Below are 23,113 nucleotides of genomic sequence, written 5' to 3'. Positions count from 1 at the left end.
TTCCCTGCCCCCAATGGCTCAGCATTCGCCCCAACGGACTATCAGGCGGAATGCGGGGGTTGGGCTTACCGCCCTTCCCCTCCCTTTTGGGCTTTCCGTTTTCACTGCCCATCCTCCCGATCGGAATTTCCCTCCGATCTTTTATCTTCCCGATCGGAATTTCCCTCCGATCTTTTATCCTCCCGATCGGAATTCCCCTCCGATCTTTTATCCTCCCGATCGGAATTCCCCTCCGATCTTAGCTGTAATCGCCCGAGTAGTACTTAATAGTCAGTTTTCTTACCCGGGTCCTGTGCACAAGAATCGCTCGATTTGACTGAGGTGCACAATCTACTGTCACCGCCCCTGTTGCCTTCCACGTCATACAGTAATATTCATTTATTTCATTAGGCAAGCGCAGTACAGAGAAGTTCATGCCCTCCCTCTCCCCTAGTTCTCCGATTATTTTGGCCTTCCTCCCAGTTCTCTGATTATCTTCTAACACTTGTCCTTGGACTGTCACCATTTGTTCTTGCGGTTTTTTTTCTCTAGCCGAGCACGGTCTGGCCAGTTATTTCTCAGGGTCCCTTTTTTTAGTCGAGCATGGTCGAGTCAGCTATTTCTCAGGATCCTTAGTCTAAATCAATTATCCCTTTTTACCCCTCTCTCACACCCCTCCCCCCAACTGCATCCCCCTCCCCCCAACTGCATTCCCCCCCAACTGCATCCCCCCCCCAACTGCATCACCCCCCCAACTGCATCCCCCCCAACTACATCCCCCCCCAACTGCAACCCCCCAACTGCATCCCCCCCCCAACTGCATCCCTCCCCCAACTGCATCCCCCCCAACTACACCCCCCCCAACTGCACCCACCCCCCCAACTGCATCCCCCCCAAATGCATCCCCCCCAACTACACCCCCCCAACGACATCCCCCCCCCAAATGCATCCCCCCCCAACTGCATCCCCCCCAACGACATCCCCCCCCCAACTGCACCCCCCCCCCAACTGCATCCCCCCCCCAACTGCACCCCCCCCCCAACTGCACCCCCCCCCAACTGCATCCCCCCCCCAACTGTATCACCCCCCCAACTGCATCCCCCCCCAACTACATCCCCCCCCAACTGCACCCCCCCAACTGCATCCCCCCCAACTGCATCCCCCCCCAACTGCATCCCCCCCAACTACACCCCCCCCAACTGCACCCACCCCCCCAACTGCACCCCCCCCCAACTGCACCCCCCCCAACTGCATCCCCCCCAAATGCATCCCCCCCCAACTGCACCCCCCCAACTGCATCCCCCCCCCCAACTGCATCCCCCAACTGCATCCCCCCCCCAACTGCATCCCCCCCCAACTGCACCCCCCCCCCCAACTGCATCCCCCAACTGCATCCCCCCCCCAACTGCATCCCCCCCCAACTGCACCCCCCCCCCCAACTGCATCCCCCAACTGCATCCCCCCCCCAAACTGCACCCCCCCTTTATCGTCCTCCTTCCCTAGGAGATAGATTTAAACTTTAAAATGTGAATAACTTTAAATATATAACACCGATTTCAATGAAACTTCTTCCATTAACACCAAAGGGGCGACGGTGAGTAAGGTGGGCCTAAAATCGTCGCGCTATCGTGTGCCGTTTTGGCTGTAGTTCAGGAACAAACGGAGAGTCTTTAGTACACAGGTGGCTCACCGCCTGGGTTTGGCCCCTTGCAAACGCGCGCCAAAAATGGCATCGGCCATTTTAAACTGGCCCACCTGACCAGACTTCTCAGCGGGAAGCAAGCGTGCAGTTTTATTTCTTGGCGGTCTGGGATCTTGTGCCTGCAAATCAAATGGAATAAAATATATATCTTTTGGAAAAAAAAATCGCGGTGACCCATCGCGCACCGCGGCGGGGTATAAGAGGCGCCGGCGGGCGGCAGGTCGGCCATTTTGTCTCACTCAGTCAAGGTGAGTAATGGCGGCTGGTGGTGGTGGAGGAGGAGGAAAGGGGGGGGGGCAAGAGGACAATCCGCTGCCATCCTCTCTCCCCAGCCACCCCTCTCCGACAACCAACACCTAGACATGTTGTGCCGCCTTCCAGCTTTCACCCGATGCGATTATTTTGTTCCCACGTTTCACTAATGCGGGCGTTTTCCCCCCCTCCCTTCTCTTATCCTCTCACTCTCTCCATGATGAACTCTCACAGACCTGTAATGATCTCCGTGATTAAGACGTATAAAGTTCTGAGACGAGAGAGTTAAAAGTTTGTCGTTTTATACTGGGGAGGGGGGGGGGTGGTGGTGGTGTGTGTGTGTTGGGGTGGTGGTGGTGTGTGTGTTGGGGTGGTGGTGGTGTGTGTGTTGGGGTGGTGGTGGTGTGTGTGTTGGGTGGTGGTGGTGTGTGTGTTGGGTGGTGGGGTGTGTGTTGGGTGGTGGTGTGTTGGTGTTTGGGGTGGTGTGTGTGTGTGTGTTGGGTGGTGTGTGTGTGTTGGGGTGGTGGTGTGTTGGTGTTGGGGGGTGGTGTGTGTTGGTGTTGGGGTGGTGGTGTGTTGGGGGGTGGTGGTGTGTGTTGGTGGGGTGGTGGTGGTGTGTGTGTTGGGGGGGTGGTTTGTGTGTTGGTGGGGTGGTGTGTGTTGGTGGACTGTTTTCTGTTCTGTTCTCACCCTCTTGCATCACCTTAAAATGCAAGTGATGTTTGAGTATGGTCAATGATTCGATCTCTGCAACTTGGACTAGAGTGTTCCAGTCCTCTGTCTACTTTGGGTTCTTGCTTCTTAGTCCTCCAAAATATTCCAAATGGAATTTAAGCTGGAGGTGTTGCACGTTTCTTAAAATTTCTTGCCCCCTCCAAATCTTTTCCATCCACACCCCTGTCCAAATGTTTCTTACATTTCATAAATGTGCAGCTGTAAGTTAATGTCAGGAGACACAACCGGGCATAAATTTGAAATCATGAGCACTTTTGCCTGATCCTGCAATGTTCCATGGTATTAAAAGTATTTATTCAACCAGGAACCACATGTGCTGGTTTGCAGCATGATTAATAGTAGATCAATCTGACTTTTCCCCCTAATTGCATGCGATTTTGTTACTGTCGGTTATTATTCCTGCCCGTATCGTGATTTGCCTGTTACTTAAAAGTTTTACTTGGGACGGTTTTCGTAACAATGAATTACTTTCTTTTCGATTACAGATGCAGCTAGTGCGCATGTTAAAGGAGGTAAGATCATTTCTTATATCTAGAAACAAGGAACATGTGCCGCCTTCCAGCTTTCATCGGATGCGATTATTTTGTTCCCACGTTTCACGATGCAGGCGTTTTTCCCCTCTTATCCTCTCTCTCTCTCTCTCTCTCTCTCTCTCTCTCTCTCTCTCTCTCCATGATGAACTCTCACAGACCTGTAATGATCTCCGTGATTAAGACATATAAAGTTCTGAGACGAGAGTTAAAAGTTTGTCGTTTGTACGGGGGGGGGGGGGGGGGGGGGGGTGGGTTGGGGGGTGACTTTTCTGTTCTGTTCTCACCCTCTTGTTTTGCATCACCTTAAAATACAAGTGATGTTTGAGTATGGTCAATGTCACAATGATTCGATCTCTGCAACTTGGACTAGAGTGTTCCAGTTCTCTGTCTACTTTGGGTTCTTGCTTCTTGGTCCTCCAAAATATTCCAAATGGAATTTAAGCTGGAGGTGTTGCACGTTTCTTAAAATTTCTTGCCCTTCCAGATCTTTTCCATCCACACACCTGTCCAAATGTTTCTTACATTTCATAAATGTGCAGCTGTAAGTTAATGTCAGGAGGCACAACTGGGCATAAATTTGAAATCGTGAGCACTTTTGCCTGATCCTGCAATGTTCTATGGTATTAAAGGTATTTATTCAACCAGGAACCACATGTGCTGGTTTACAGCATGATTAATAGATCAATCTGACTTTTCCCCCTAATTGCATGTGATTTTGTTACTGTAGGTTTTTATTCCTGCCCGTATCGTGATTTGCCTGTTGCTTAAAAGTTTTACTTGGGAGGGTTTTCGTAACAATTAATTACTTTCTTTTCAATTACAGATTCAGCTAGTGCGCATGTTAAAGGAGGTAAGATCATTTGTTATATCTCGAAACAAGGAACTGCAAAAGCTGGTTTACAAAAAAAAGAGACAAAGTGCTGGAGTAGCATCTATGGAAAACATGGATAGGTGACGTTTCAGGTTAAAACATAACCTATCCAAATTCTCCAGAAAGGCTGATTAGTACGGGTGTATGGGGTTGAAAGGGTAAGAGATCAGCCATGATTAAATGGTGGATGGGCAAACCTAATTCTGCTCTTATCACTAATGAACTCTTAGCACTTAGTGTCTTTACTAGTTTTATGGACTCCCCTGTATTTAAGCATTCCTTAGGACATAGAACCTTTTAACTCATCACCATTTGGTCAATCAATGGAGGCAAGACCCATAGATTTGCATTTCTTAAAATACACATCCAAGTGGTGTTTGTGTTTGGTCAATATTTCTGTCTGCAACTTGGGCTAAAGTCTTCCAGTTATCTATCTGCCTACTTTGCGATGCACATTTCTTAAGTTGTCTTTTTGTAACTTTTCAGGACATTTTGCTGCAAGTGGCAGCGTGTGATTTAAATTTAACAGACTTTTGGGGGGGGTGTCAGTGGTACTTATTGTCATGTGCTGAGGTACAGTGAAATTCCCCCTTTACATACAGTTCAGTAAAGATATTATACTTGAGCACAATCATTGCTCTGTGCATAGTTTGAAGAAGGGTCCCAACCCGAAATTTCGCCAATCCATTTTATCCAGAGAGTTACCCCAGCATTTTGTGTCTTTTCTTTGGTATAAACCGGCATCTGCAGTTCATTTTTAATTACATTCTAGTTAAGTGCGAGTGTATGTGAATAGTAGATTTTTCTGAGACAGTACACAAGAGTCACCATGTTTCTGGGGCAATCTTTAATGATTCAAGTCTATAAAGTTGGAAAAAATGTAGGATCTTCATGTCCATAAAGGGGGTGTTACCAGGTCGCCCTGGCCAAGTGGGGTTGTCTATGTCCTCCACCGCTCCGAGCCACTGCAGGCTGTGTCCGTCCGATCCCTACACTGTGAGGCATCCAGTTCTTTTGAGCTCAGGGCTCCCCCAAGGGGTGAGTGTACAGATCACTAAATAAGGGAGGAGCAAAATGGTGTTGGCATCAGTCATGATGGGTGCCACTTGTCCACTGCGAGCTTCCCTTCATTTTCTTCATAACCCTGCAATTTACTTTAACCGTTGCCTCATGCTCACTGAAACGTGAAAGCTGCAGTGGAAAGAAATGTTTTTCCTGCCTTCAGATCTTGTTGGGTTGGCATAATTGTTAAACATTGGCTGGTTCTTAAACAATAATTACAGTTTTATAGGACATTGGTTGGGCCACATTTAGAGTATGTGTTCAGTTTTGGTCACCATGTTATATGAAGGACGTCAAGCTAGAAAGGGTGCAGAGACGATCTACAAGGGTGTTGTGTGGGATCAAGGGTCTGAGCTGCAGGGAGAGGTTGAGCAGTCATGGACTTTATTCCCTGGAGCACAAGAGGATGGGGGTGATCTTATAGAGGTGTACAAGATCACAGGAGGAATAGATTGGGTAAATGCAGTCTTTTACCCAGAGTAATATTGAGGACCACGAGACATAAGTTTAATGTGAGGGGGGGAAAGATTTAATAGGAAACTGAGGGGTGACTTTTTTTTACACAAAGGGTGGTTGGTATATGGAACGACCTGCTGGAGGAGGTAGTTGAGGCAGGTACTATCATAATGTTTAAGACATTTGGACAGGTAAATCATTCGAGGAATATGGGCCAAGTGCAGGTGGGACTAGTGTAGATGGGGCATGTTGGTCGACACATCATTGTCCCACTGATCCTTAAACATTGGTTGTTCTGCTCTGGTGGCTACAGTATAAAACAGTGGGAAAGAGGGCAATATTTTCACATGACCAGTGCTGCAATGATGCTTTGCATGAATTCTCTCTTTCTACATCAACATTGTAGAAACTTTCTATCTGAGTTGCACTGCATTCAAACTATGTTTTTACAATTAAAAGCAAAGTAGGTCAAGCTATTTCTGCCAGTTGTGTTAAATATTCTTATTTTTACAGGTTCCTCTCCGCCATTCTTTGTTGCTGGAGGTGAGTGTCTTTGTCTGCATTGTACTTGACTAACAGTTGTCTAGCAATACTTTCCACGGGTTCACTTTTGCGAAACAAATTCCTCCTTGTCCCCACTCTAAAAGTGTGTCCATTTAATCTGAGACCGTGATCTCTGGATCTCGACTCCCACTACTGGAAACATCCTCTGCGCATTCATGTTATCTAGGCCTTTCATTATTCAGTGAGATCCAACCCTCATCCTTCGAAACTCCATTGAGTACAGGTTAGAGCCATTAAACGTCCCTCATATGTTAACCCAATCGTTCCTGGTTCACTCTCCTAAACCTCCTCTGGGTCCTCTGCAGCGCCTTTACGTCCTTGCTCGGAAACTGCCTGTTCGCAGCATCAGGGTGGTGCAGCGGTAGAATTACAGCGCCAGAGACCTGGGTTTGATTCCGACGACCAAGTTTTTTACGTTCTCCCTGTGACTGCATGGGTTTTCTCCAGGTGCACTAGTTTCCTCCCACATTCCAAAGACGTGCATGTTTGTATGTTAATTGGCTTCTGCAAATTGCCCCATGTGTGGAAAGGAGTGGATGAGCAAGTGGGATAACAGAACTTGTATGAACGGGTGAGTGATGGTTGGCGTGGACTGAAGGTTCTGTTTCCACGCTGTATCCCTAATCTAAAGGCTGGTTTCATCTAGTCTTAACAGTAACAGGCGTTAGACTTTAGGGATGATGTGTGGAAACGGGCCTATTGGCCACTCGAGTCCATGCTGACCAGCGATCACTCCCCTACACTAGCACTATCCTACACCCGAGGAACAATTTACAATTTTATTAGAAGCGAATAACCTACAAACCTGTACGGTCTTTGGAGTGCGGGAGGAAAACGGAGGGAACTCTCAAGGTCACAGGGAGATTGTACACACTCCGTACAGATAGCACCCGTAGTCAGGACCGGACCTGCTGTAAGGCAGCGACGTTCCACCACTGTGCCGCCCCGTCTAGTGATTTTCTTGTTGCTGTTCAAATGATGACAAATATAGACAAGCATAAGTCTGAGCAGTGTTGATGTATAATTTGTGCTGAGAACAGCAACAAGCTCGTGGGTTTTTCAATTCTGGTGAGGTATTTTGACTGAATAGTGATGGTGACCCTTCCATTTCTCTCCTTATAGGTTTTGTGCCCAGATCTGTCCCAAGCTGGAATACTCCCTCTTCAGGTAGGAATGCTAGGTAGGGCAAGGAGAAAGGAATCTATGCTTGGAGTCAGAGGGATCTTGGCGAGGTGCTAAATGAGCACATTTGCATCAGGGTTCACCAACTGGTGAGAAGGTCATGGAAGAAGGCGCTCCATATAATAAAATACTATGGGGACACTATTAAAGATTTGCCAGTGAGAGGGTAAACGGTGCATGTCTGCTATACTGGATCCACGTGGGATTGCTTTCACAAGTGAGATCTCGGAGACCGTTCAAGAACCTCTGATCACTTAAAATGGCCCCCATACATTAACGGCCATGTTAAATGTGGGCTGGGATACTGAACTTTGAAACGACATTTATCGCTCCAAATGACGATCTAAAAATGGCGTCTCGTTCGTCTGACTGCCAGTGCTGAACAAAGTAAAACAGTGTTCTGATGGTGCAGCTGGGGTCCTGTAAGGTCTGTTGCAGTATCTCACTCGATACTAAATTTGTCCTATCTTTGTAGGATGTCTGGAAAAAGACTTGGGAGTGATGCCTTTTGAAAAACTGGTGAGTGACCGCTCACTATGTTGTCCGTCTCTTCAAAATCTGTCTTTTTGTGATAACAATTTGTTTCTTATTTTTTGGGGGTCCTGATCACCCCAATGCATTTAAGTTATTTTGGGTTAAGTACATAGGAACAGGCACTTGGGTCCGTCCGCAATGTTTAGTTCAGAGATCCAACGTGGAAACATGCCCTTCTGCCCGTCACCCATTCCTTCTCTCCAGAGATGCTGCCTGACCCGCTGAGTTACTCCAGCATTATCACAATGAGAAGGCTGCTTCAAGGGTGACTCGGCCTGGTTGAAGTTCAATCCTCTCTCTGGGGAGAGTGACAGTACCATGTGGTCTTGCAGTTACAGGTCTGCAGCGGCATACAGCCAGGAAACAGGCCCTTCAGCCCAACCAGTCCATGATATCCCATTTAACCCGTTCCCATATAGAGTGATACCGTGTAAAAACAGGCCCAACTTGCCCACACCGGCCAACATGTTCCACCTACATTAGTCCCACCTGCCCGCGTTGGGTCCATATCCCTCCAAACCTGCCCTATCCGTGCATCTGTCCAACTGTTTATTAAACATTGCTCAACTTTACCTCATCTGGCAGCTTGTTCCACACACCCACCACCCTTTGTGTGTAAATGTCACCCATCGGATTCCTTTTAAATCGTTTCCCCCTTCATCTTAAACCTATGTCCTCTGGTCCTCGATTCACCTGCTCTGGGTAAGAGACTATGTGCATCTATCCGATCTGTTCCTCTCATGATTTTATACACCTCTATAAGATCACCCCTCATCCTCATGAGCTCCAAGGAATCGAGTCCCAGCCTGCCCCAACCTCTCCCTATGCCTCTAAATTATTCATATCCACATAGTGTCTTTTAAAAGCAGTCTCTTGAGTCTCTGTCCGACTCTGACACAAGGGTGGAAATGGGAGCCACTGGAAGAAACCCACTTGGTTGCAGTGCAAGCTCCAACACTGAGCATATCCGGTCAAGATTAAGCCCCCGATCTCTCGCATTAGCCGAGTCAATTACACCTGGAGGATAAAAAGGAACTGCAGACATTGGTTTACAGAGAAAGGCACAGTTGCTGGTGTGGGTTGGGCAGCATCTCTGGAAAACGTGGATAAATTTAGTTTAGAGATACAGCGCAGAAACAGGCCCTTTCGCCCCACTGGGTCCGCGCCGACCAGCGATCCCCGCACATTAACACTGTCCTATACCCACTAGGGACAATTTTAACATTTACCAAGCCAATTAACCTACAAACCTGTACGCCTTTGGAGTGTGGGAGGAAACCGAAGATCTCAGAAAACCCACGCAGGTCACGGGGAGAATGTACAAACTCCGTACAGACAGCGCCCGCGGTCGGGATCGAACCCGACGCTGCATTCGCTGTAAGGCAGCAACTCTACCGCTGCGCCACCAGGCCGCCCTGATGTTTTGGGTTGGGTCCCTTCTTCACACTGAATCTTAGGTTCTTTTATTTATACCCAATGCACGCAGTGGCAGTGTACTGGGCTCGAGCTGGGTAGTCTACCATTAGGATGCATTTCATTTCTCTCCCAGGGATTCACTTGGGCTTCAGTAGTTCTTTGGTGAGGTCACGTGACTCAACTCCCAAGGACATTTGCAGTCAGGAGTTGGGAGAGTGGTGAGGTGGTACGTTGAGGGAGTTTACTGCATCTGGGTTCATGGCTCAGTTCTCAAATGCAACGCTGCTCCTTTTTGAAGCACTGGAGTCTAGTGATGATCACCCTTAGCTCACTTTGACCCCTTGTGAAAAGACTGAACGCTCTGAATGACTCTGGGTTTAGCCTCGGTTTGTGGGACTCAATAATCCAGGCTGCTAATAATCTCTCTTTGTTTTCTTTTTGGAGGGGTGCTGACAAGCCTGGCACTGCAGTGGCTACCCATTGACCTGGTGAGTGGGACGTTGGTCGATTCCTCTCCTCAACTACCTTTGGAATAAGTTCCCAATGTTGGGGGGAGTCCAGAACCAGGGGACACAGTTTAAGAATAAGGGGTAGGCCATTTAGAACAGATGAGGAAAACATTTTCAGTCGGAGAGTTGTGAATCTGTGGAATTCTCTGCCTCAGAAGGCAGTGGAAGCCAATTCTCTGAATGCATTCGAGAGAGAGCTAGATAGAGCTCTTAAGATAGCGGAGTCAGGGGGTATGGGGAGAAGGCAGGAACGGGGTACTGATTGAGAATGATCAGCCATGATCACATTGAATGGCGGTGCTGGCTCGAGGGGCCGAATGGCCTACTCCTGCACCTATTGTCTTAAGTTCATACGTCTTAGGAATTGCGCCATTCTGCCCATCGAGTCTGCTCTGCCATTCAATCATAGCTGATCTACTTTTCCTCTCAACTCTGTTCTCTTTCCATCTCCCCGTAACCTTTGACATCCTTACTAATCAAGAACCCATCGATCTTTATTTAAAAAAATACCCAATGACTTAGCCACCACCACCATCTGGGCCAATGAATTCCACAAATTCACCACCCTCTGACTAAAGAAATTACTCCTACGATATTTCGACTTTGCGATGGTGCACACGGCAGCGAGACACAGCTTGCTTCCAGCCACGTGATCACATGTATTCAATGCATTTTGACTTACGATATTTTCGGTTTCCAATGGGTTTCTCTGAATGTAACCCCATTGTAAGTTGAGGAGCACATACATGTACCTGCCTTTGCTATGGGAATGGTTGAATGATACTTTACTGTCACATGTGGCACGTCACAGTGAGATTCTTTGTTTTGCATACCCACGCCATGCAGAGTTGGCACACAATGGGCGCAGACTAGCAAGCGTGGGGGCATGGGGAAAGGCGGTGAATAGTTCTTAAACTAAAGGTTTCGCTTGCTGCTGTTACATGATGATTTCCAATATGGAATCTCGTTCGGCTGAATAACTTGATGTTAAACAAATAATCTGATGCAGCATATGCTGGGGATGTGTTTCTTCCTGGCATGGCGTGAGCATGTGCTGATTGCAGCTTTCTCTCATTCACAGCAGGTGTAATGGGTGCAGTCGTCTTCTACATTAAAGCAGGTAAATGTCTCGATGTATTGCAGTAAAAGCTGGTCATGTATCTGGGCTGGGGGGACATTTTTTGTTTGCAGCTGTGCCTCGAGCCTTTCTAAGATAGACACAAAATGCTGGAGTGACTCTGGGGCAGGCAGCATCTCTGGAGAGGAATGGGTGATTGTTTGGGTCGAGAACCTTCTTCAGATTAGTATTCTGATGTAAGAAACGTCACTCATTCCTCTCCAGTGATGCTGCCCGTCCGGCTGTTAATCCAGCATTTTGTGTCTTATTTTAGGAAGCCTTGTTATGAAGTAATATTAACATAAAACATATTATAGTGTATAAAATCATTAGAGGAATAGATCAGGTCGATGCATTGTATCACTCCTAAGTCTATTCTCAAGCCCACTTCCCCCTCTCTTCCCTTGGTTCTCCATTATATCTGTTGAAAGTCCCCCTTCCCCCAAATGCTACTGTAGCATTCCCAATGGCCACTAGTCTTTAGATCTCACTTTGACAATAGACAATAGGTGCAAAGCAAGTTTCATATGAACTCTTGTAACCTTCTGTTGTCCAAATATTGTGTTTGAGGCAATAGAAGGTTACTGACTCGAAGGAAAAGATGTAGATATAGAAACAAAAGAATGTTAGCTGCTGGTTAATACTCAAAAGGACACAGAGTGCTGGAGCAACTCAACAGGTCAGGCAGCATCTCTGGAGAACATGGTTCGTGTTGGGGCCCTTCAAATGTGGGACCACAAGTGAACAGTCTTATTACTGTCTCTGTTTTAATTTATGTAAAGACATGTATTTTATATCCTGGGCCTTTCACAGGGCTTGTGTGGCTAGAGGGAAGCTTTCTGGTGTCAGTATTCGAATGTTAGTGCCACAGGGATCTTTGTGGGACAGCATCTTTTAATTGCCCTTGTGGGATTACACCATCTTAATGAACTGTTTCAACAGATGGTGTGTGTTGTTGAGCAGTGAACAATGAAACAGCCCCACCACGGGTGTTGCTTTGCTCTGCGCTGAGTAACCACTTGTGTGAACCTGGGTAAGCCATTTCTAATGGCCTTTACCCTCCAGGGCGCTCACAAACAGCACACAGTCACAGCTTGTTCTACTAGCCGCGCGCGGGCGGTTGTGTTACATTTCCCCAGTGCCATGAACAGATGTAAACTGAGTTCATTCCTGCAGGTGGTGAAAGCTGACTTGGAGAGTAGCTACACAGAAAATGGGCCGATTGCAAATCAGGTAAGCCCTCAATTCAAGATGAATCTACTTTACAAAATATTAACTGTTGGGAGAGTCTAGATTGGAGCTGGTGGGACGGGGTGAAGGTGATTTTTCATGGTCTTGGGTTTTTTTCTAATTATATTTTACATTATTAGAATATTGTGTTCAATTCTGGGCACCATGTTATCGGAAAGATATTGTCAAGCTTGTAAGGGTTCAGAAAAGATCTACGAGAATGTTGCCAAGACTAGAGGGTGTGAGCTACAGGGAAGGGTTGAGTAGGCTAGGTCACTATTCCATGGAGCGTAGGAGGATGAGGGGAGATCTTGTAGAGGTATACAAAATCATGAGAGGAATAGATCGGGTAGATGCACAGAATCTTTTACCCAGAGTAGGGGAATCGAGGACATGGGTTCAAGGTGAAGGGGAAAAGATTTAATAGGAATCCGATGGGTAACTTTCACACAGGTTGGTGGGTGTATGGAACAAGCTGCCAGAGGAGGTAGTTGAGACTGGGACTATCCCATCATTTAAGAAACAGTCTGTTACTGTCTTAGCAGAATTAATGTGTAACTTGTCCATGTCCCAAGTGTGTGCTTGTGATACAAGCAAGTTTAAAAAAATATTGTGTCTATACCCCGCTGGACTTGTGCGTATCACACTAGCCTCTACTCAACTCGAAAGCAGAGGGAGGCAGATTTTATGGACCCCGCTGGACTTGTGCGTATAACACTAGCCTCTACTCAACTCGAAAGCAGAGGGAGGCAGATTTTATGGACGGGAAGAACTGTGGATGCTGGTTTAAATCGAAAGTAAACACAAAATGCTGGAGTAACTCAGGGTCAGGCAGCATCTCTGGAGAGAAGGGATGGGTGACGTTTCGGGTCGAGACCCTTCTTCAGTCTGAAGAAGGGTCCAGAGATGCTGCCTGACCCGCTGAATGATTTCAGCATTTTGTGTCGACCAGACTTTATGGAATCCAACTCTCTGGATCAGCTGTACCAATCTGTTTGTTGTTTGCAATAGGATGATGAGGTTCTACATCGGATAAGTAATGTGGGAGGGAGAAGATTTAATAGGAACCCGAGGGGCAACCTTTTTCACTCAGGGTGGTGGGTATATGGAACACGCTTCCAGCGGAAGTAGTTGAGGCAGGTACTCATCGAAGGTATTTATTCACAAAATGCTGGAGTAACTCAGCAGGTCAGGCAGCATCTCAGGAGAGAAGGAATGGGTGACGTTTCGGGTCGAGACCCTTCTTCAGACTGATGTCGGGAGCGGGACAAAGGAAGGATATAGGTGGAGACAGGAAGATAGAGGGAGATCTGGGAAGGAGGAGGGGAAGAGAGGGACAGAGGAACTATCTAAAGTTGGACGGTTTGGTTTATAGTCACATATTCCTATGGAATATGTTCTAGAGGATGCGTGGTTGGGGCATTAGGATAAGGATGCTGGAATGTGAGAGGCTTTGTTCTCGGTCTCCAATTCTTATGGCTAATAAAGAACTTTATATGAAGTTAAACAACATCGTTATTACTACTTCATACACTGGTGGCTTTCCTGGGGCAGTGTGAAGTTTAGAGGAATTTATGGGCCAAATGTGGGCAGGTGGGACTAGCTTAGATGGGGCATCTTGGTAGGCATGAACGAGTTGGGCCATGGGGCCTGTTTCTGTGCTGTACAAACGTTGATAAATAGTTGCTGTGGTGCCTGCTGCTGGTTTGGTTTGGTTTATAGTCGTGTGTACCGATACAGTGAAAAGGTTTTGTCCAGTCCTGATGATGAAACACTGCATCTTATGTGCTGCAAGGAGCCAGTACCTGTAAAGGTGAACCCTCTGGTGACCTCAGCATGGCAGGAAGATAGAGTGTTCGTGGAGAACTGTCTGATGGGGCTGATGCGGACGGAAAGCGTCTCAGCTCTTCCAAGCTGGTGGTTTAATGTAGTAATGTGTTTTCAAAATTCATTACAGGAATCTGTTCACTGGGATGAAAAGTTGAACGAGGTACGTTGCTTCTATACTGAACTATATATCGACCTTTTAACCAAAGGTGGCTGTGTTAGTGAATGTTTAAGGTGATCTTTCGTGGTACAGTACCTTGAAATAAAGCTGGAAATGCAACTAAGGCAGCATCTGCGGCAAGAGAACTACGTAACATTTTGGGTCAAAATGTAGAAACGTGATCTATCCATGTTCTCCAGAGATGGTGCCTGACCTGCTGAGCTACTCCAGCACTTTTGTATCATTCAATGGTTCAGGTCAAAATCCCTTAGAACCATTGAAGACGGCAGTGTCTGTTTTGCTTTCCATGGATGCTGCCTGACCCGCTGAGTTCCTCCACACTTGTCCATTAATGTTTCAGGTCAAACCCTGTTCAGAACTAATGGAGGTGGCACCCCCTGTTTTGCTTTCCGTAGATGCTGCCTGATCTTGCTGTGTGTTTAAAGCCTTTTGTAGTTTATTACGGGCATCCAGCATCTGCAGTTCTTGATTTCTATTTATTGTGCCTTTGGGTGCAACTTTACAGGTGCTCCAGTGGTGCTGCCCACTAGTGTGGTGCTGGTGTTTTGAGAGGTGAACAAGGTGACCGTTTGCATTTGATGACGTACATACCGCCCCAGTCTGACTATTGATGAATCGGTATTTCTGATGCACTCTCCTTCACTTCCACACTGGAACAAAGTGTAGTTGAGCTTAGAGGTAAAGAACTGTAGATGCTGGTTAATGCACAAAAGCGGACAAAATGCTGGAGTAACGCAATGGGTCAGGCAGTATAGAAACATAGAAAATAGGTGCAGGGGGAGGCCATTTAGCCCTTCGAGCCAACACCGCCATTCACTGTGATCATGGCTGATCATCTACAATCAGTGACCCGTGCCTGCCTTCTCCCCATATCCCTTGATTCCACTAGTTGCTCTATAAAACTCTCTTTTAAATTCATCCAGTGAATTGGCCTCCACTGCCTTCTGTGGCAGAGAATTTCACAAATTCACAACTCTGGGTGAAAACGTTACTTCTCACCTCTGGAGAACATGTTGAAGTAACTGCTCTACCGTCTGCACCACTATGCCGACCAGAAGTCTAGTTCAGTGTTACCAATATCTCTTTTGCTGGGATAGGTGACGTTTCACAGAGTGCTGGAGTAACTCAGCGGGTCGGGCAGCATCTGTGGAGAACATGGTTAGGTGAAGTTTTGTGTTGAGGCCCTCCTTCAGGCCATTTGCAATAATGGTTCATTCTGAAGAAGGGTCCCGACCCGAGATGTTGCCTGCCCATGTTCTTTGGAGATGCTGCCTGACTCTGAGTTACTCTAGCGCTTTGTGTCTTTTTTGTGGGCAGCTGAACTCATTTGTTGTAATGAATACAAAATACCACGTTAATAGGATCTTGTGGTCACAGTACAGCTCTTCACTTTGTTTAGTTCAGAGATTTAGCGTGGAAACGGGCCCTTCAGCCCACCGAGTCCGTGTCAATCAGCAATCTTCTTCGAAGGGTCTCGACCCAAAACGTCACCCATTCCTTCTCCCGAGATGCTACCTGACCTGCTGAGTTACTCCAGCATTTTGTGTCTACTCTCAATTGTGTTAATTGGCCCTCTATAAATTGCCCGCATGAGAAAGTGTGATAACAAAAGAACTAGTGTGAACAGGTGATCGATCAATGGTCGGCGTGAATCCATGTTCCTCGCTGTATCCCGAAATAATTAAGGGGTATTTATATAAACCCAGTGAAAAGTGTGTGAGATTAAAGACCAGCCTCTGATCTACATGCAGTGTGAGGAAGGCGTAGGATCTGATCTCTCTAAAGTGCATGTTCTTTCTTGCAGCTTACAGTGAGATGTTGCGCTTGTCCTGAGCATCTGAAGAACGCACACTCCGGCTCTTGTGAAAGGTGAGCACTTTGTTCAAGTCAAGTTTATTTGTCACATACACGATGTGCAGTGAAATGAAAGTGCCAATGCCTGTGGATTGTGCACAAAAAAGAATTACAGTTACAGCATATAAATAAAGTTAATAAGTTACTTTATTGTAGACAAAAATTTAGTCTCTGGAGTTATACAAGTTGACAGTCCTGATGGCCTGTCCCAAGCATCAATCATGGGGAACTGGCCCTAATCTGTTTAGTTTTGAGATACAGCGCGGAAACAAAGCTGGAAATGCAACTAAGGCAGCATCTGCGGCAAGAGAACCACGTATTATTTTGGGTCAAAATGTAGAAACGTGATCTATCCGTGTTCTCCAGAGATGGTGCCTGACCTGCTGAGCTACTCCAGCACTTTTGTGTCATTCAATGGTTCAGGTCAAAATCCCTTAGAACCATTGAAGACGACAGTGTCTGTTTTGCTTTCCATGGATGCTGCCTGACCCGCTGAGTTCCTCCACACTTGTCCATTAATGTTTCAGGTCAAACCCTGTTCAGAACTAATGGAGGTGGCACCCCCTGTTTTGCTTTCCGTAGATGCTGCCTGATCTTGCTGTGTGTTTAAAACCTTTTGTAGTTTATTACGGGCATCCAGCATCTGCAGTTCTTGATTTCTATTTATTGTGCCTTTGGGTGCAACTTTACAGGTGCTCCAGTGGTGCTGCCCACTAGTGTGGTGCTGGTGTTTTGAGAGGTGAACAAGGTGACCGTTTGCATTTGATGACGTACATACCGCCCCAGTCTGACTATTGATGAATCGGTATTTCTGATGCACTCTGTCCTTCACTTCCACACTGGAACAAAGTGTAGTTGAGCTTAGAGGTAAAGAACTGTAGATGCTGGTTAATGCACAAAAGCGGACAAAATGCTGGAGTAACGCAATGGGTCAGGCAGCATAGAAACTTAGAAAATAGGTGCAGGAGGAGGCCATTTGGCCCTTCGAGCCAACACCGCCATTCATTGTGATCATGGCTGATCAGCTACAATCAGTGACCCGTGCCTGCCTTCTCCCCATATCCCTTGATTCCACTAGCCCCTAGAGCTCTATAAAACTCTCTTTTAAATTCATCCAGTGAATTGGCCTCCACTGCCTTCTGTGGCAGAGAATTTCACAAATTCACAACTCTGGGTGAAAACGTTACTTCTCACCTCTGGAGAACATGTTGAAGTAACTGCTCTACCGTCTGCACCACTATGCCGACCAGAAGTCTAGTTCAGTGTTACCAATATCTCTTTTGCTGGGATAGGTGACGTTTCACAGAGTGCTGGAGTAACTCAGCGGGTCGGGCAGCATCTGTGGAGAACATGGTTAGGTGAAGTTTTGTGTTGAGGCCCTCCTTCAGGCCATTTGCAACAATGGTTCATTCTGAAGAAGGGTCCCGACCCGAGATGTTGCCTGCCCATGTTCTTTGGAGATGCTGCCTGACTCTGAGTTACTCTAGCGCTTTGTGTCTTTTTTGTGGGCAGCTGAACTCATTTGTTGTAATGAATACAAAATACCACGTTAATAGGATCTTGTGGTCACAGTACAGCTCTTCACTTTGTTTAGTTCAGAGATTTAGCGTGGAAACGGGCCCTTCAGCCCACCGAGTCCGTGTCAATCAGCAATCTTCTTCGAAGGGTCTCGACCCAAAACGTCACCCATTCCTTCTCTCCAGAGATGCTGCCTGACCTGCTGAGTTACTCCAGCATTTTGTGTCTACTCTCAATTGTGTTAATTGGCCCTCTATAAATTGCCCGCGTGAGAAAGTGTGATAACAAAAGAACTAGTGTGAACAGGTGACCGACCAATGGTCGGCGTGGACCCATGTTCCTCGCTGTATCTCGAAATAATTAAGGGGTATTTATATAAACCCAGTGAAAAGTGTGAGATTAAAGACCAGCCTCTGATCTACATGCAGTGTGAGGAAGGTGTAGGATCTGATCTCTCTAAAGTGCATGTTCTTTCTTGCAGCTTACAGTGAGATGTTCGGCTTGTCCTGAGCATCTGAAGAACGCACACTCCAGCTCTTGTGAAAGGTGAGCACTTAGTTTATTTGTCACATACGCATACACGATGTGCAGTGAAATGAAAGTGGCAATGCCTGCGGATTGTGCACAAAAAAGAATTACAGTTACAGCATATAAATAAAGTTAATAAGTTACTTTAGTGTAGACAAAAATTTAGTGTCTGGAGTTATAAAAGTTGACAGTCCTGATGGCCTGTCCCAAGCATCAATCATGAGGAACTGGCCCTAATCTGTTTAGTCTTGAGATACAGCGCGGAAACAGGCTCTTCAGCTCACCGGGTCCGCGCCGCCCAGCGATCCCCGCACACCAACACCATCCTGCACACACTAGGGACAATTTTTACGTTTACCAAGCCAATTAACCTACAAACCTACGTCTTTGGCGTGTGGAAAGAAACCGAATATCTCGGAGAAAACCCAGCAGATCACGCAAAGAACTTACAAACTCCGTACAGACGGCACCTGTAATCGGGATCGAACCCGGGTCTCCGGCGTTGCATTCGCTGTAAGGCAGCAACTCTACCGCTGCACCAATGTAGCTTGGAATACAAAACGACTAGCCTGGGCAATGGTGATCATCCCCCCACCTTGGGTCAGACTAGCCAGCCTGATTGCAATGGGTGAGGTTCTCAGTGTTGTCATTGTGTTATTTAAAAAATAATCATCTTTAACATAATTTATTCAATTATAAAAAATAATATTTACAAACCAAAACAGTGATAACGCACACACCCAATATAATACAAACTCATCAAATTATCTAAGTGCTAAATTTTCAAATAACTAATTTGATAAATAATAATTTTCTAATCATCCTTGTTAAGGATGACTGCAGGTGCTGTCTGTACGGAGTTTGCACGTTCTGTTCTCTCTAACCGCGTGGGTTTTCTCCGAGATCTTCAGTTTCCTCCCACACTCTAAAGATGCATAGGTGTGTAGGTTAATTGGCTTGGCAGATAGTGTTAACAAAATGCTGGAGTAACTCAGCGGGTCAGGCAGCATCTCTGGAGAGAGGGAAGATGCTGTCTGACCCGCTGAGTTACTCCGGCATTTTGCGTCTACCTTCGATTTAAACCAGCATGTGCAGCTCTTTCCTACACAGTTCCAAGTCCAGTCCTGATGATGCAATGCTGCATCTTAACGTGCTGCACGGAGCCAGAACCTGCAAAGGTGAACCCACTGGTGACCACAGCTTGGCAAGAAGAGAGTTTGTTCGTGGAGAACTGTCTGATGGGGCTGATGCGGGCAGCATCACGGCTCTTCCAAGCTGGCCTTTTTTGCATAATAACGTTTTTTATTAATTTCTTTACAGGAATTTGTTCGCTGGAATGAGAAACTGGATGAGGTAAGCTGGTTCTATTTAATACCCTTTTACATATCTTCTAAATAAAGTTTGCGGCATTAGCAAAGGTAGAGGGATACCTTTACCCAATTTTCAGGGCGGTCACGGTGGCGCAGCGGTAGAGTTGCTGCCTTACAGCGAATGCAGCGCCAGAGACACGGGCTCAATCCCGACTACTTCACCATCCTTATTGAGGATGACTACGGGTGCTGTCTTTACGGCATTTGTACGTTCTCCCCGTGACCTGCGTCAGTTTGAGATCTTCGGTCTCCTCTCACACGGTTTGTAGGTTAATAGGCTTGGTATAAATGTAAAATTGCCCCATGTGCGTGTAGGGTATTGTTAATGTGCAGAGATCACTGGTCGGCCGAAGGGCCTGTTTCCACGCAGTTTGTCTAAACAAATCAGTGGAGACGACAGTCTCTGTTTTGCGTTCCACAGAGGCCTCCTGGCCTTGCAGTGTGTGTGCAGCGCTTTATATTTTATTGCAGGAGTCCTGTCATCTGCAGTTGTTGATTTCCATTTATTGTGCCCCTCTCCCAGGGCGCTACCTCCAGCAGCCCAGAGCCGTTATTTTGAGAGGTGACTGTTTGCATTTGATGACGTACATACCGCCCCAGTCTGACTATCAACTGATGTTCCGGTATTTCTGATGCACGCAGTCCTTCACCAGAAACTAGTCGAGCAGAAGCAGTGTTGGTATTGGGGGGGCTCTCATCTACCTGCATTGAGGGCAAGCTGGAGAGAGAGAAGAGATGATTTGAGGATGTTACCAGGACTTGAGGGGCCTGAGCTAAAGGGAGAGGTCGGGCAGGCTAGGACTTTTTTCCTTGGAGCACATGAGGCTGAAGGGTGATCTTGTAGAGGTGTATAAAATTGTGTTTGAATTATTTTATGTCATCACACAACTGTTTGCCAATAGTGAGCACATTTGAGTGCCACGTGATTGGCCTCTGCAAGATCCTTTACAGTGCGTGTGTCGTGCAGCACGTCATGGCTCAGGAGATGTTCCATAGTCTGGAGGCCCCGACCGCATTCGCAGTCTGCCACATCTTCAGTGTATCCCCACTTCAGCGTGTTCGATATGCTCCTCCCCATGAGAAGACTGGAGCGACTAGGCTTGTATACGCTGGAATTTAGAAGGATGAGAGGAGATCTTATCGAAACATAAGATTATTAAGGGGTTGGACACGTTAGAGGCAGGAAACATGTTCCCAATGTTGGGGGAGTCCAGAACAAGCGGCCACAGTTTAAGAATAAGGGGTCGGCCACTTGGAACTGAGATGAGGAAAAACCTTTTCCGTCAGAGAATTGTGAATCTGGAATTCTCTGCCTCAGAAGGCAGTGGAGGCCAATCCTCTGGATGAATTCAAGAGAGAGCTAGATAGAGCTCTTAATGACAGCGGAGTCAGGGGGTATGGGAAGAAGGCAGGAACGGGGTACTGATTGAGAATGATCAGCCATGATCACATTGAATGGCGGTGCTGGCTCAAAGGGCTGAATGGCTTCCTCCTGCACCTATTGTCTAAGAATAGATCAGTCTTGGCACAGTAAATGCACAGTCTTTTACCCAGATACCCATAGTAGGGAATCAAGAATCATAGGGCTTGGGTGCGAGGGAAAAGATTTAAATTGAACCTGTCTGCCTCTCATAAATCTATGTACTTTTATCAAGTCTCCCCTCCACCTCTGATGTTCCAGAGAAAACATACCTTGGACTACTTGTGTGCACTAACTAATCAGTGTTTTTCTCCCTTGCAGCTGAGATGAAAATCGATGCCATAACCACAGGCTAAAGTCTACTTTGAAATGAAAGAGTGCTGTTATCTGTTCCTCTGATAAAATGTATTCATCGATTTGAGGTGGAAAATAAATTAACTTTTTTCAAAACATTGTGATTGTGGATCTCCTTAAAAGTCTGACACAGCGTGTGCTACTTCTACAGTTGTACCGGGCCCTGGTGAGACCGCACCTGGAGTACTGTGCAGTTTTGGTCTCCAAATTTGAGGAAGGATATTCTTGCTATTGAGGGCGTGCAGCGTAGGTTCACTAGGTTAATTCCCGGAATGGCGGGACTGTCGTATGTTGAAAGGCTGGAGCAATTAGGCTTGTATACACTGGAATATAGAAGGATGAGGGGGGATCTTATCGAAACGTGTAAGATTATTAAGGGGTTGGACACGTTAGAGGCAGGAAACGTGTTCCCAATGTTGGGGGAGTCCAGAACCAGGGGCCACACAGTTTAAGAATAAGAGGTGGGCCATTTAGAACGGAGATGAGTAAAAAAAAATTCAATCAGAGAGTTGTGAATCTGTGGAATTCTCTGCCTCAGAAGGCAGTGGAGGCCAATTCTCTGAATGCATTCATGAGAGAGCTAGATAGAGCTCTTAAAGGATAGCGGAGTCAGGGGGTATGGGGAGAAGACAGGAACGGGGTACTGATTGAGAATGATCGGCCATGATCACATTGAATGGCGGTGCTGGCTCAAAGGGCCGAATGGCCTCCTGCACCTATTGTCTATCCTAAGTTCCGTCTTTATCTCTCATTCCCTTGACTCTCAGTCTGAAGAAGAGTCTCGGCCCAGAACGTCATCAATTCCTTCTCTCCAGAGATGCTGCCTGTCCTGCTGAGTTACTCCCAACCTTTTGTCTGTCTTTAGTCTGAAGAAGGGTCCTGACTTGAAACGTCACCCGTTCATGTTCTCCAGAGATACCACTGCTAAGTTACTCCAGTGAGAATAGGCCCTTTGACCACAAGGTTTGTGTCAAACATGATGTCAAAACAATCACTTAATCACCTACACGTAGCCCATATTACTAAGTATGCCTATAAAATTTTAAATACTACATGTGCATATGTCTTAAATTGCCACCCTGGCAGTGTGTTCCAGCATATTTCCTTTAAGATCATAAGTTTTAGGAGTAGAATTAGACCATTTGGCCCTTCAAGTCAACTCTGCCATTCAATCATGGCTGATCTATTTCACTCTCCTAACCATTCTCCTGCCTTCACCCTATAACATCTGGCACCTGTACCAATCAAGAATCTATGTACCTTAAAAATATCCACGGTGGCGCAGCGGTAGAGTTACTGCCTTACAGCGAATGCAGCGCCGGAGACTCGGGTTCGATCCTGACTACGGGCGCCGTCTGTACTGAGTTTGTACGTTCTCCCCGCGACCTGCGTGGGTTTTCTCCGAGATCGGTTCCCTCCCACACTCCAAAGACGTACAGGTTTGTAGGTTAATTGGCTGGGTAAAATGTAAAAATTGTCCCTAGTGGGCGTAGGATAGTGTTAATGTGCGGGGATCGCTTATCATTACAGATACATGATAAGGGAATAACATTTAGTGCAAGGTAAAGCCAGCAAAGTCCGATCAAGGATAGTCCGAGGGTCGCCAGAGATAGATAGTAGTTCAGCACTGCTCTCTGCTTGTGGTAGGACGGTTCAGTTGCCTGATAACAGCCGGGAAGAAACTGTCCCTGAATCTGGAGGTGTGTGTTTTCACACTTCTGTACCTCTTGCCCGATGGGAGAGGGGAGAAGAGGGAGTGGCCGGGGGTGAGACTGGTCCTTGTTTATGCTGCTGGCCTTGCCGAGGCAGCGTGAGGACTCGTAGCGTGACTGAGTCAGGGGAGAGGGAACTAGGGTGTGAGAAAGTACAGAAGAAATCAGTGCCAGCACTAATGACCAAGCAAAGTTGTACAGGGCCCT

General features: G+C 46.7%; 1 long non-coding RNA gene and 6 other non-coding genes across 9 annotated transcripts; all 7 read left to right on the top strand.

The window, feature by feature from the left end:
- Nucleotides 1-3,043: 3,043 nt before the first annotated feature.
- LOC144609554 (uncharacterized) lies at nucleotides 3,044-21,268 on the top strand. Of its 3 annotated transcripts, XR_013549341.1 has the most exons (14): nucleotides 3,044-3,180; nucleotides 4,025-4,051; nucleotides 6,104-6,133; nucleotides 7,277-7,321; nucleotides 7,812-7,855; nucleotides 9,731-9,774; nucleotides 10,877-10,915; nucleotides 12,089-12,145; nucleotides 14,100-14,132; nucleotides 14,656-14,828; nucleotides 15,955-16,019; nucleotides 18,004-18,068; nucleotides 19,371-19,403; nucleotides 21,162-21,268. It is a non-coding gene; the product is annotated as an uncharacterized LOC144609554 (long non-coding RNA). The 3 variants fall into 3 exon arrangements; XR_013549339.1 differs by lacking the exon at nucleotides 14,656-14,828 and having other exon boundaries at nucleotides 3,097-3,180; XR_013549340.1 differs by lacking the exons at nucleotides 4,025-4,051; nucleotides 14,656-14,828 and having other exon boundaries at nucleotides 3,133-3,180.
- On the top strand, nucleotides 10,733-10,804 carry LOC144609767 (small nucleolar RNA SNORD30). Its single transcript, XR_013549362.1, has one exon. It is a non-coding gene; the product is annotated as a small nucleolar RNA SNORD30 (small nucleolar RNA).
- On the top strand, nucleotides 13,901-14,021 carry LOC144609779 (small nucleolar RNA SNORD22). Its single transcript, XR_013549373.1, has one exon. It is a non-coding gene; the product is annotated as a small nucleolar RNA SNORD22 (small nucleolar RNA).
- Nucleotides 14,719-14,784, top strand: LOC144609770 (small nucleolar RNA SNORD31). The gene has a single exon (XR_013549365.1). It is a non-coding gene; the product is annotated as a small nucleolar RNA SNORD31 (small nucleolar RNA).
- LOC144609769 (small nucleolar RNA SNORD31) lies at nucleotides 16,760-16,825 on the top strand. Its single transcript, XR_013549364.1, has one exon. It is a non-coding gene; the product is annotated as a small nucleolar RNA SNORD31 (small nucleolar RNA).
- On the top strand, nucleotides 19,173-19,294 carry LOC144609776 (small nucleolar RNA SNORD22). Its single transcript, XR_013549370.1, has one exon. It is a non-coding gene; the product is annotated as a small nucleolar RNA SNORD22 (small nucleolar RNA).
- On the top strand, nucleotides 19,990-20,059 carry LOC144609773 (small nucleolar RNA SNORD31). Its single transcript, XR_013549368.1, has one exon. It is a non-coding gene; the product is annotated as a small nucleolar RNA SNORD31 (small nucleolar RNA).
- Nucleotides 21,269-23,113: the final 1,845 nt, after the last annotated feature.

The sequence above is a fragment of the Rhinoraja longicauda genome, chromosome 34, assembly GCF_053455715.1.
Source record: "Rhinoraja longicauda isolate Sanriku21f chromosome 34, sRhiLon1.1, whole genome shotgun sequence".
Taxonomy (NCBI): Eukaryota; Metazoa; Chordata; class Chondrichthyes; order Rajiformes; family Arhynchobatidae; genus Rhinoraja; species Rhinoraja longicauda.
This window is presented reverse-complemented; position numbering and strand designations above follow the sequence as displayed.